The following is a 14,062-nucleotide window of genomic DNA, read 5'->3' as shown; positions in this document are numbered from 1 at the left end:
CACTATAATAGAAACTTACATTAAAATTCAATCATTAAAACTGTTTAAAAATGTTTTAAAACAGCCCTAATATCATTACTTCAAGGAAGTTCAACCAGGACATGGTTGAATGTCCTTTACTGTCCTATCATTACTTGCTTGAAGTAATGATATTAGGGCTGTTTTAAAACATTTTTAAACAGTTTTAATGATTGAATTTTAATGTAAGTTTCTTTTATAGTGTTTTTATTCTCTTCGTCTGTTTTGATGAGGACGGCCCTTGGATATAGGGTCGAAATATTCATTTAAAGTTGCGTTCCACTGTCTTGTATAAAAATTTCCCTGTTGTTCTACTTATTTTTTTTTATGATGGAAAGGCAGTGTGGTTTTCGTCGCTATTTGCACATAACTAGTGGTTATTACCACATAATAATGTTACACAAAACCCCTGGAGCATCATCTATGAATGAAAATGTTGCTCAAATACTAAAACCTAGGAAATATATTTATATTTCTTGTCTATTTTCTTTTATATCGGTCATCCAAATTAAAATAAATTATCTCTACTACAAACTCGTTGCAGCATGAAAATGTCTGATTGTGTAACTTGTGTGAACTCACCCTATTTAACGCTTCTACTTCAGCCTCCCCTCCTGTCCAGAATGGAGAACAAATTTCCTGCTCAATTATATATATATAATATAAGTAAATCATCTGGAAAAAAGTCATGGGCCTCAACTCAATAAATTTGTAAGATTATGTTGAGCATTTGAAGCTATTTAAGTAATGAAAATGAAGAATTTCGAATTGTACCACAAAATATAGTAACTCCATTTAAAAAGGAAGGATAATAAGAATCTTAGGCACCACACTGAAGAGACAATTTAATTATTTAGACTAAATGAACTTAATTTGGGAAACCAATATAAAAATTGGGAGAGGGTGTAAAATATTTTGACATTGTTGAAGTGGGTTCTTCGGAACCCGAATTGAGTCTCTTTGGATCTAAAGTCGATGCAGCATATTACTAATTTTGGTACCCAATATGCTTAAAGGTATCTAAACTGGGAGATGCCCTTCGCTAATTTCAATGCTCGGAAAAATATTTAAAGTAGTATAGATAGCATGATATTACCAATAAAATAAAGGCAGATAACTTGGATGCTTAAGAAAACTAAAAAAATAATATCGATGGGATGATAGTACCTCCATTTGCACAGGATGCAAATGAGATCAGCACTTGCTAAACCCGTTACAACAGGAGTGGAGGAGAACTAGAAACAAACTTTCATTGATCTGTTACCTCCGGTTCTCCTTCACAGAACCAGAATTGTAAAGTCGTCTATAAAAATCATCCATGGTTCCTCTATATTATCACACTCAAAATAACATTTTACTATTAAGACATTTCTGAATCAGCTAGAAATGAGAAATTTTTCTCAAATACTAGTTATTTTTAACGACTTTTTAATTTTTCGTTGCTATGGGAAGTGGTTCGTCCTTTACCAGGTTGCAGCTACAGCTGTATTCATAATTACAGGGGGATCCTATAATGCTATCTATTTTATTTAACGGTTTTCTTAGATATCGGAATTATCAAGCTGCTATTCCAGCCTTTAATGTCATTGGTTACCAAAATTAGCAGGCTGGTATCCACGTTTTAGATCCCAAAGAGCACTAGTGTGGGTACTGAAGCATGATTTCATTGAGAACCCAGCGTTTAGACGAAACTTAGGATTTGCAAATTTCTTCTGTTTGAATCTTTTTCCTCAGTGCTCGAAGATTATCTCGGGTTGTTTTGGTCCATTCTACAGCTCGTGTATGCCTTGAAACAAAAATGTTGAACTGCAATAATATTTAATAATTTTAAAAATTGAAAAAATATGGTCTCACGCGAATGGAAAAAAAGAAAGAATAACCAAAAAAAATATCAAAATAGAGCAATCCAAATTTCTACTAATAAAAAACTTTACTACACAAAAAATAAAGCTAACATCCTGAAATATAAGAAAAGTTTATTTAAAAGAGATAAAAATGCCACCGAACGCAATAAAGCTCGAGCACGCGTAAGGATTGCTACTAACATGCCATGTGATCCAGGATTTAAGAAAATGAAACATGAAAGAGCAAGACAGAGGTATGTAACGGATCAGGGGTATCGAGAAGGGAAAATTGAGACAGCCAAAAAAAAAAAAACATAAAAAAAAACTAATTTTAAAATTTTCAGGTATTTATATTGTTTGAATTACAAAATTAGTATTATTGGTTTGACACCATAAATATTTTTTCAGTTTACATAATAAGTTTAGCGATTCTGAACTGAAAACTAAAATAATTGGAATTATAAGACAATAATATGGAGATACGTACTTTACGTTTTACAAACCAAAAAAAGTTTGGTTCCAGGATACAATAATAACTTTGAACTGAGATGAAAAAAATTTTGGTTCCAGGAGACAAAAAGCAAAACTAATTTTAAAATGTTCATGTATTTTTGTAGTTTAAATTAAAGAAATTAATAGTATTGGTTAGACATCATAAATATTTTTGCAGTTTACATAATAACTTTAGCGATTAAGCCAACAAAGAAAATTTTGTTTCTAGGAGACAAAAACAAAACTAATTAAAAAATTGTCAGGTATTATTCTAGTTTGGATTAAAAAATTTGTAAACAAACTTTTTTTGGATGAACTTCTAAAGCGCGTATCTTTTTTGCTATATTTCCGTAGAAAAGAAATTCAATTTTTTATTTTATCTTTGTTTTAAGTTCATGATATAAACTGCAAAAATATGTATGGTGTCCGAGAAATAATTTTTAATTTTTATTTCAAACTAGAAACATTCCTTAAAATTTAAAAATTAGTTCTGTTTTTTGTTAGGTTCTTGCTACTCGACGCGTGACATTAACTCGTCATTGTAGAGCAATACATATATTATATTGAAGATGCCAAATTGTCCGCGTTGTAATAATCCTGTGTATTTTGCTGAAAGGAAAGTCTCGCTTAATAAAGAATGGCATAGGCAGTGTTTGAGGTGTGAAAAATGCAATAAAGTGCTAACTCCTGGAAGCCATGCTCAAAGAGAAGGGAAGCCTTACTGTCATGTTCCATGTTATGCTTCACTCTTTGGACCAGGGGGATTTGGTCGTGGTGGGGCAGAAAGCCATAAGTACTGAACTTCGATTTGAAAAATGTATTCATTGCCTAGACTTTAAAATGAATTTTATATGGGATTGAGTGATCCCATTTATGATGAATTATATCAATCTTATATGTAAAAAATCAAGAAAAGTGGCTGCAACTACGAAAGTCTGCATACATAGTATCTTCTTTTCTTTTTTTTCCCTCAGATTGTGGGGCACTGAAAAATCGTAGAGAGCTGTTTAATGGCTCATTTTAGAGGAAACTGCCACATCTAGTGCCTTTTAAAATTTAAAAAAAAAAAATTAAAAATCTAATAAAATTTTTAAGAAAAACTGCATTTTTCTTTAACACTGTTGTAGCCTATATTATTTTAACATCAGGAATTTGCCTTATCTAAGCGTTTTTGTAATTGACAAAATTCGGGTTGCAGCCGTAGCTAAAAGCCTAGTAAGAAACGATAACTGTCCCTAATAAAAATTTCATAAAAAATTGATTAAATCTTGAAAATTAATTTTTTTAACTACAAAACGTTTTTAGCCACTTCAATTTCCTTTAAAATTAGTTATTAAACAGCTCTCTATGTTGTTCCAGTGCAAGTCTATCTGAGCAGGAAAAGAAAAAGCACTGCCTAAGATTAACTTGACTGATCCTTTATACAATACAATAGAAAGCATTCCCCAATTCTTAAGGAAAATTCATCATCTACATAATGATTCCTTATAATACTTCATTTACTATGGACTAAAGTTCGTTCTTTAATGTATCCAATGTATGCAATGGTTTGTTGTTGTAATGATCTTCTTTTAATGTTATTTCGTAAGAAAAATTATTCTATTTTAAAAATAATTTGTTTATAATTACAAAAGGTTTTTAACCCCATTAATTTCCTTTAAAATGAGCCATTAAACAACTCTCTACGATGTTCCAGTGCTAAACTATCTGTGGAATTACTAACCTATATTATAATTAAGTGGCGTATAAAATTTAGTATAGGCAAGAGGTCGTTGTTTATTATTATAATAAAGAACGAATATTTTACTGATTATCTACTACCACGTTTTAGATCCCAAAGAGCACTAGTGTGGGTACTGAAGCATGATTTCATTGAGAACCCAGCATTTAGACCAAACTTAGGATTTGCAAATTTCTTCTGTTTGAATCTTTTTCCTCAGTGCTCGAAGATTATCTTGGGTTGTTTTGGTCCATTCTACAGCTCGTGTATGCCTTGAAACAAAAATGTTGAACTGCATACCCTGGGATAGCCTGTACTCTTATATATATATAAAGTAGAATTTTAACGACAATCTAATTCTAACTCATTTATAGCGATGAACTAACAAGACTAGTCAATTTTAATAGAAAATGAAACACCACAGGAGCATCCTCCTTCAGCCTTAGGGTTCTTTAAAACACGAAAAGCAGATCTTATCAACTCCTCCTGGTAGTCAATCGTTGCCCCATCTATATATTCCAGCGAAGTTTCATCCACCACAACTTTTGCTCCAGATTTTTCAAAAATCCTGTAACATTAAGATAGTGAGACATTCGTAAAGATCTAATTTCGAATTTATATAAATAACTTATTAGGCTAAGCTATTGAGAGACCGACATAAAATAGGGATTTCCAAGGGCTTCAAGCTCGTCAGAATGGAATGGGTATACATACTTCCAGCAAAAGAGGCAGGAGTAACTACGAAGACCACAAAATAATTTCACTAAATGAGGACTTTTTCAGGGCACTGACAACTAAACAAATATTTGCGAGTAAGACGCAAAGGCCCTTTTAATTTTGACTTTCTGATTTTTTTTATAAAGGATTAATGAATTATAAGCTATTTTGTTTGTTTTTATTTACTTTCACTTCTATTTTACTGAGGATGTCTATTGGTCGTGCAAACAAAATGTTCGTACATATTCGTTGACGTGTCGTAGTCTTGAAAAAGCTCGCAGTTACTGTAGTACTTTTGCTCTTGTATACAAGGAGGCATACAGTGCAAGCCCCCAAACCGAGGCTGCAATCAGAACATTACTCAAGTCAAAATGATACATTGTTTTGGAAATTTCGGGTTCTAGCTTTAGACAATTTAAATTTACATAAAATAGTGAAGAAAAAGATTAGCTAAATCAGGTTTATGGGAATAACTGACCATAAATAGATAGTTTAAAAATGTACAGAGATCAAATTTAGACTCCGAAAAACCTAGCTAAGTCACGGCTAGAGAACTAGATGAACACATTTTACGAAAACGGGACAGAAAACCAGCCACAAAGCACACGTAGTTCCAAGATGCATCGGCGTGAGACCCAAAACCAAGGATTTAGAATATGTAAAAGATCATTCTATTTTAACTGCACATATGAAATATCCCCCCCCCCCTCTCCCCAGCAAAGCATTCATTCAATAATTTTGATTGCCCCAGGAAAATGTTGGAAAGCACACATAATGCCGATATTTGGGCAGAAAAAACATCTTTTTCAAATATCACACAAAATAAATAAACCTAAAGCAGTAGTATCCCATTCAGAAGAAAAGGGAGCTATATAGGTAGAAACAGAAGATCTAAAAAAAAAAAAAAAAAAAAAAAAAAAAAACAAAAAAACAGAGGGATCCTCCATGCATACACATTAGCTATGACAGCAGTAGTATCCCCTTCAGAAGAAAAGAGAGCTATAGAGGTAGAAACAGAAGATCTAAAGAAAAAAACGACAAAAAAAACACAGAGGGATCCTCCATGCATACACATTAGCTATGACAGCAGTAGTATCCCCTTCAGAAGAACAGAGAGCTATAGAGGTAGAAACATAAGATCCAAAGAAAAAAACAACATAGAGGTAGAAACAGAAGATTCAAAAAAAAAAAAAAAAAAAAAAAAAAAAAAAAAAAAAAACAGGGATCCTCCATGCATACACATTGGCTACGACATAAGACTACTAGCGTTCTTTTCAAATTTTTCCATAAAAAACACAAAATAACGAATAAGTCTTAAATGATCCGATTAATAGTTGCAAACTTACAATGCAACTAAAATTGTACTTTCTCAAATTCGCTTGTTTCTTCAATTCAAATATGAAATATTACCAACAAACTGGCTCCTTATGTTAGAAAAATTAGAATGAATATTGTAAATGACGAAGAGCAGCCAATGAATAAATGCCAATAAGCCAATAAGCCAATGAATAAATGGACTTTAATCATGGATAGAGAGAATGTAAAAAGTATTCATTTCAAATAACAAATTTTAGCTATTGAGATGAGGTAAAAATCGGTGACCCCCCCCCCCCAAAGCCCCTTGGGTGAGGGCTGTAAGTAATGCAAGTTACCCATTGTTTGCATATAGAGTTTGCTTTTGGGAAAAGGGGGCATACTTGATCCTGGGTCTCCAAAAAGCCTTAGGGTATTAATGTGAAACTTTCAGGAAATGTTGAGGGGGTTGTTGAGAAAAATCAAAACACACTATGGACATGCTGGCTGTCTAAAGGGCGTATCAGCAACATCTCAGGAATAGCAGAAGGAATTAAGTTGAAACTCCCAGGGCATGTTGAGGGGGGCATTGAAACGTCGTTGGAAGACAACCAGCCCCCTCCTCCATGTTTTTTAGATGCCCCTCGTCAACATAGATCAAAATATAGATCACAATATGGCAAGGTTAGCCCCAGCTTGTTATTTCAATAATTATGTCCTCAAAGCTCAGGAACAGTGTGAGATGTCTTGCGTTCTCTCTGGCCTCAATATCTCCTTGATCCCTTATGCTGATGACATTTTTAACATTAGCCGAACTTTGGACAAAATTTCTGAAACTTTCCAAAAACTGCAAGCAGAATATTTAAAATCTGGTCTTGAATTTAATGGTGAGAAGTCCAACGTAGTGCTTTTTAACTGGAAAGGCCCGCTTCCTGATGAAATTGTACTCTGAAATTAAAAATCCACCCGTCTGACCAAATTACTTATCTCGATATTCCCATTGGAAGTAAAATTTCTCACACTCATCATCTCTAAAGTGAAGGCATCAAACGCTGCATATCAGCTTCACATGCTTCCATAGTCTCTGCTAAGTTTCGTTTCAATCACCGTTATCCGGCAACGCTACACAGTACAGTTGCTCTCCCCACGTCCTCTACATTGCACCCTTCTGGAAGATTCTTACAAATGCTGCTAAATTAAAAATCCGCTCCAATGTCTTCCGTTTCGCAAAATACCTAAGTTACTGAGATGTCCAATTTGGACACGCAGTTCAAAGCCCATCAACAATCTCCATATAGCAGATTCTTCTTTAGCCGTTGCTAAATTTATGCAGAAAAACAACCGAAATATTTCAAAACATGCTTGGAACCAACTTCTTCGACAGTAGTTACATTGTCATAGTTGTACAGTGCTCTTTTGCTTTTTGTTATTGTTTTTGCTTTTTTTTTGTAGTGCTGTGTCATTCTCTTTTTGTATGAAGACAGGTTTTCGTAATAAAAATAATAATGGCCTCAAAGAGCACTTCATAAGAAAGGCAGTCGTGACATAAACAAATAATTATCTTCCAATTTCATTGCTACTGCCAATATCTAAAATTTTAGAGAAGGATTAAAAAAAAAAAAAAAATCTTCTCATTTTTAAGGAAAATTAATGAAAAAAACAAAGTTTTCTTACGGAAGTAAAAAGAGAAGTTGAAACCTAAAACAAACAGAAGTTATTGCTTCGCAGATTACATCGAACACTCCATAAAAAGGCAGTTGTAGCTTAAATTAATGATTATCTTCCAATTTCATTGCTACTGACAATATCAAAAATTTTAGAGAAGGATTTGGAAAAAAAACATTTATTATCCTTTTTAGGAAAATTAATCAAATAAAAATTTTTGCAAAAAATAAGTTTTTCGAAAAAAAGTAAAGAACTCCATTAAACTAAAAATGAACAAAAATAGAATCAAATAATCTACCAAGCATACAACTACCACAAATCAGTATCAATAAATAAAATGAAACCCAAACCAAACAGTGATTAAAATAAGTCAAACTCAAAACGAGCAGAAATTAATCTGAGTAGGGTTCTAAACCTTATGCTTTCTAAAATCCAAAATAAAGTTTTTACTTTACTGAAAAAATTCAAATGAATTTACTGAAAAAAATGTGCATTGTCAGTTCGATATACATATGCTGATATTTATTCCTTAAAATCTTGATTAATGTTTGATTTCTTAAAGTTATAAAAGTGTAAATATTAAAAAGAATTTTTTTAGTAAAGTAAAAATTATATTCTGACGTTTAGAAAACATAGGGCTTAGAACCTCAGATTAGTTTCTGCTCGTTTTGACTTTGACTTATTTTAGTTTCTGTTTGTTTTGGGTTTCATTTGTTTATTGATCCAGATGTGTGGTAGTTGTAAGCTTGGTAGATTATTTGATTCTATTTTTGTTCATTTTTAGTTTAATGGAGTTCTTTACTTTTTTTTGAAAAACTTCTTTTGTGCAAAAAGTTTTTTTTGGTTAATTTCTGTTCGTTTTATATTGACATAGTCTTTTTCAGGGAGAAAGACTGAGCCTCTTCTGAAGTTAAACAACCATCCCTTCCATAAAAACCTTTAATACCCCCGGGCCATAACTTACAACCCTTGCCCCTAATCTCTGGTGTTTTTTTCAACCCCAAAAGCCTTGTTATATGATATTTAGGCTATTTTGAATAGAATGAATATCTAGAAATTTCTATTAGACACTTCTTAGGACAACAAGAGGTGTGTGTAGGGGGGAAAGAGTAGCTGCCCTTTTGTTACTGTGCTCTTAAAAGGACACTAGAGCATCTGATTACCAATCCAATGAGGTCCCTTCGAAGTTTGTATGACCAAGCTTTCTATATAAACCCTATATACCCAGGGCATAACTTACAACACTTGCCCTGAGGGCTGGGGGGATTTGTTATCCTCAAAGACATAATTTCCAGACCTTTCTGATAGGCTTAACAAAATGGCTATATCAAAATTTTGTTGTCAAAGTGTCAAAGTGTTTGGGGAAATGATAGGCGCGGAGGGAGACATTTGCCCTCTTATCACTTTCGACTAATAAAAAAGGCACTAGTCTCTCAATTTCTAATCGAATGAGCCCTTTTTGAAGCTTCGAAGACAAAAATTTCTATACAAATGTCATATGTCCCAGGGGCATAACTTATGACCCGTGTCCTGAGGGCTATAGGGGGAGGGTAGTCATCTTCAAATACATAATTTCCAGACCTTTCAACTAGGTTGAACAAAATGGCCATATCAAAATGTTCATCGGAACTACTTGGGGATATGATAGGCGTGGGAGGGGGTGATTCTCCCTCTGATTACTTTCGACTATTAAAAAGGGCAATATACCTCTTAATTTCAGCTCCAAACAGCCCTTTTTGAAGTTTTTATGACAACACTTTCTATATGACAATATATACCCCCAGGGCATAACGTTAATAGCCCTCTCAATTCACAATTGAATGAGTCCTTTTTGAAGCTTCTACGACAACGCTGGCAGTAGTATAGATATAACAGTTCCGAGCAGACAGGTAGCCAGTATAGATATAACAGTTCCGAGCAGACAGATAGCCAGTATAGATATAACAGTTCCGAGCAGACAGGTAGCCAGTATAGCTATAACAGTTTCAGGAGGGCAGGTAGCCAGTATAGATATAACAGTTCCGAGCAGACAGGTAGCCAGTATAGATATAACAGTTCCGAGCAGACAGGTAGCCAGTGTAGATATAATAGTTTCAGGAGGGCACGTAGCCAGTGTAGCTATAACAGTTTCAGGAGAGCAGGTAGCCAGTGTAGCTATAACAGTTTCAGGAGGGCAGGTAGCCAGTGTAGCTTTAACAGTTTCAGGAGGGCAGGTAGCTAATGTAGCTAAAACACTTTCAAGCGCACAGTCCCACCATATATCTATAATGCTTTCAAGCGCACAGTATTAATGATGATACTTTTCTTTTCCAATGATACGATTTTTTACATTCTAAGTATCTTCCCATTGATTTTTATGTAATTTGTGTTTGATGTAGGAATCGAACGTGAGACCCGTGATTTCCTAAGGTAAATAAAGGACACGTTAATCGACTAAACCAACAAGCCATTGAACATATTATGATTTTAGAAATACATCCAATGTATTGTTTCTGGGACCTTGCCTAACTGATGTTAAGCGCCACATTAATGTAACAACTTCATTCCAATGAACTGGAACAAGTTCAAGCACATTCGATTTATCAATTGGATTTTTGATAGGTGTTAAAAGTGACCTGTTTCGGGGCATTTTTATGGCATCATTGTGAGAATATGCATACCACGATGATTTTGAGATGCATACTAGACAGACAATATCTTCTGATGCTTGGGCCCCAAGTCCAACCCCTATCCCTCAACCCTATCCCTACACCCTCCCTCCAACCCCTCCCTCTCCTACCTCCCACCAAATACCCCCCCCCCCCCAACTTTTTGTTTTTTGTTTTTTTTTAAACTTTTTTTTACATCTCTTAGAATGACATGAAACATACTTAAACCTAATAAAATCACATTTAATATTTTCAAACTTCAAAATGGGAATGATATAAATATTTGTGTCGTGACTTTTACTATTAGAAAAATAATGTTTGTAGTGACCATTTTTTTTTACTTTTTTTTTCTGAGTTTTTTTTTAACAAACACAAACACACACACACACAAAAACACACATAAAAACAAACAAAAACATACACACACACACACACACACACAAACACAAACACACACATACAAAGAAACCCAAAAAAAGACACACACAAACACACACACACAAACACACACACACACACAAACACACACACAAAAATACAAAATCACACACAAACACAAAAAAAAACACACACACATACACACACGCATAGATACACACACATACCCACAAACACAAACACACACACACAAACACACCACACAAAAAAAAACAAAAAAACAAACACAAAAAATTAAACAAAAAAAAACAAACAAACACAAACAAACAAACAAACACAAAAAAACAAAAAAACAAACAAAAAAAAACAAACACACACACACACACACACACACAAACTTACAAAAACAAACACAAAAAAAAACACACACACACAAACAAACACAAACACAAAAACAGACACACACACTCACAAACAAACATACAAACACACACAAACACAAATACACACACACACAAAAACACACACACACACATACACACACATACACACAAACACAAACACACACACAAAAACACACACACAAACACACACACTTACACACACACATACACAAACACATACAAACACACATACCCATACACACAAACGCAAAAACACACACACACACACACACACAAACACACACACACACACACACAAACAGAAACACACACACACACACAGAGACACACACACAAAGAAACACACACGAACACACACACACACAAACAAACACACAAACACACACAAACACACACACACACACACAAACACACACACACACAAACAAACACACACACACACATACAAAAAAACACACACACAAAAATAAACACACAAACACACAAACACACACACACCCACAAAAACACAAACACACACACACACAAACACACACACACAAACACACACTCACAAAAAAATACACATACAAACACACACACAAAAAGACACAAACACAAAAACACACACGCAAACACACACACATACAAACACACACACACACACTCAAACACAGACAAACACACAAACACAAACACAAACAAACACAAACAAAAATACACAAACAAAAACAAAAAAACACACAAAAACAAAAACACACACACACAAACACACACACAAACACAAAAACACAAACACACACAAACACACACACACAAAAACAAAAACACAAACACACAAACAAAAAAAAAAAAACAAACACAAAAAAACACACAGAAACACAAACAGACACACACACAAACACACACACGCAAACACACACGCAAACACACACACACACAAACACACACACACAAACACAAAACACATACACAAACCCACACACAAACACACACATACAAAAACAAAAACACAAAAACAAACACAAACAAAAACACAAACACACACACAAACAAACACACACAAACAAACACACACAAAAAAACACACACAAACACACCACACACAAACACAAAAAAAAAAAAAAACAAAAACCCAAACAAACACACAAACATAAACACAAAAACACACACCAAGATAAAAAAAAAAACACATAAACACAAAAACAAAAAAACAAACACACAAAAACAAACACAAACAAACACACACAAAAACACACATACACACAAACACACACACAAACACACACACAAAAAAACACAAACACACATACAAACACACACAAACAAACAAACACACAAACACACACAAACAAAAACACACACACAAACACACACACACAACACAAATACACAAACACACACACAAAAAGACACACAAACACACACAAACACAAACACAAACAAAAACACACACAAACAAACACACACACTCATACAAACACACAGACACACAAACACACACACAAACACAAAAACACACACACATACAAACACACAAACACACACACACACACACAAAAACACACACACAAAGACACACACACAAACACACACACACACAAAAACACACACACACACACACACACATAAACAAACACACACACAAAAAAACACACAAACAAAAACAAAAAAACACACACACAAACAAAAACACAAACACACACAAACACAAAAAAACACACGCACACACACACGCACACACACACACACACACAAACACACACACACACACACACACACACAAACACACACACACAAACACATAAAAACACACACACACAAAAAAACAAACACAAAGACACACAAAAAAACAAACACAAACAAACACGCAAACAAACACAAACACATACACACACACACAAACACACACAAACACAAAAACACACACACACACACACAAACAAAAAAAACACCACAGACACAAACACACAAGCAAACACGCAAACACACACACACACAAACACACACACACAAACACACAAAAACACAAACACACACACACAAACACACAAACACACACACAAACACACACACAAAAACAAAAACACACAAACACACACAAACACACACACACACAAACATAAACATACAAACACACACACAAACACACACAGGTAAAGAGAGTGAGACTATAGATTCAGACATACAAACCAACAAAGACAGGCACTGTGAGAAGCAAACATCCGCCCAGACACATAGGCAAAGAGTGAGATAAAAACACATGCAAATACATAGATTCAGACACACAAACCGAGGAAGACATGCATTGGAATAAGCAAACACCCGCCCAGACAAACACGCAAAAGAGTGAGAGAGACAAAAACACATACAAATACGTAGATTCAGACACACAAACCGAGGACTCACAGGCAAAACGAGTGAGAGAAATAAAAACATACAAATACGTAGATTCAGACACACAAACCGAGAAAGACATGTATGTGAAATAAGCAAACACCCGCCCAGACACACAGGCAAAAAGAGTGAAAGATACAAAAAAAAACATACAAATACGTAGATTCAGACCCGCAAACCGAGAAAGACATGCATTAGAATAAGCAAACACCCGCTCAGACACACAGGCATAAAGAGTGAGAGACACAAAAACACATACATATACGTAGATTCAGACACACAAACCGAGAAAGACATGCATTGGAATAAGCAAACACCCGCCCAGACACGTGGCAAAAAGAGTGAGATAGACAAAAAACACATACAAATACGTAGATTCAGACACACAAACAGAGAAAGACATGCATTGGAATAAGCGAACACCCGCCCAGACTCACAGGCAAAAAGAGTGAGAGAGACAAAAACACATAAAAATATGTAGATTTAGACACACAATCTGAGAAAGAC

At 34.5% G+C, this 14,062-nt stretch overlaps 1 pseudogene; it reads left to right on the top strand.

Moving 5' to 3' along the window:
* The first annotated feature begins 2,923 nt into the window (after positions 1-2,923).
* On the top strand, positions 2,924-3,154 carry LOC148950448 (cysteine-rich protein 1 pseudogene; annotated as a pseudogene).
* Positions 3,155-14,062: the final 10,908 nt, after the last annotated feature.

This window comes from Artemia sp. Qi Xiang Cuo, chromosome 7, assembly GCF_049724085.1.
Source record: "Artemia sp. Qi Xiang Cuo chromosome 7, ASM4972408v1, whole genome shotgun sequence".
NCBI classification, from domain to species: Eukaryota; Metazoa; Arthropoda; class Branchiopoda; order Anostraca; family Artemiidae; genus Artemia; species Artemia sp. Qi Xiang Cuo.
Note: the sequence above shows the minus strand (reverse complement) of the source record. Positions and strands in the feature narration are given on the sequence as shown.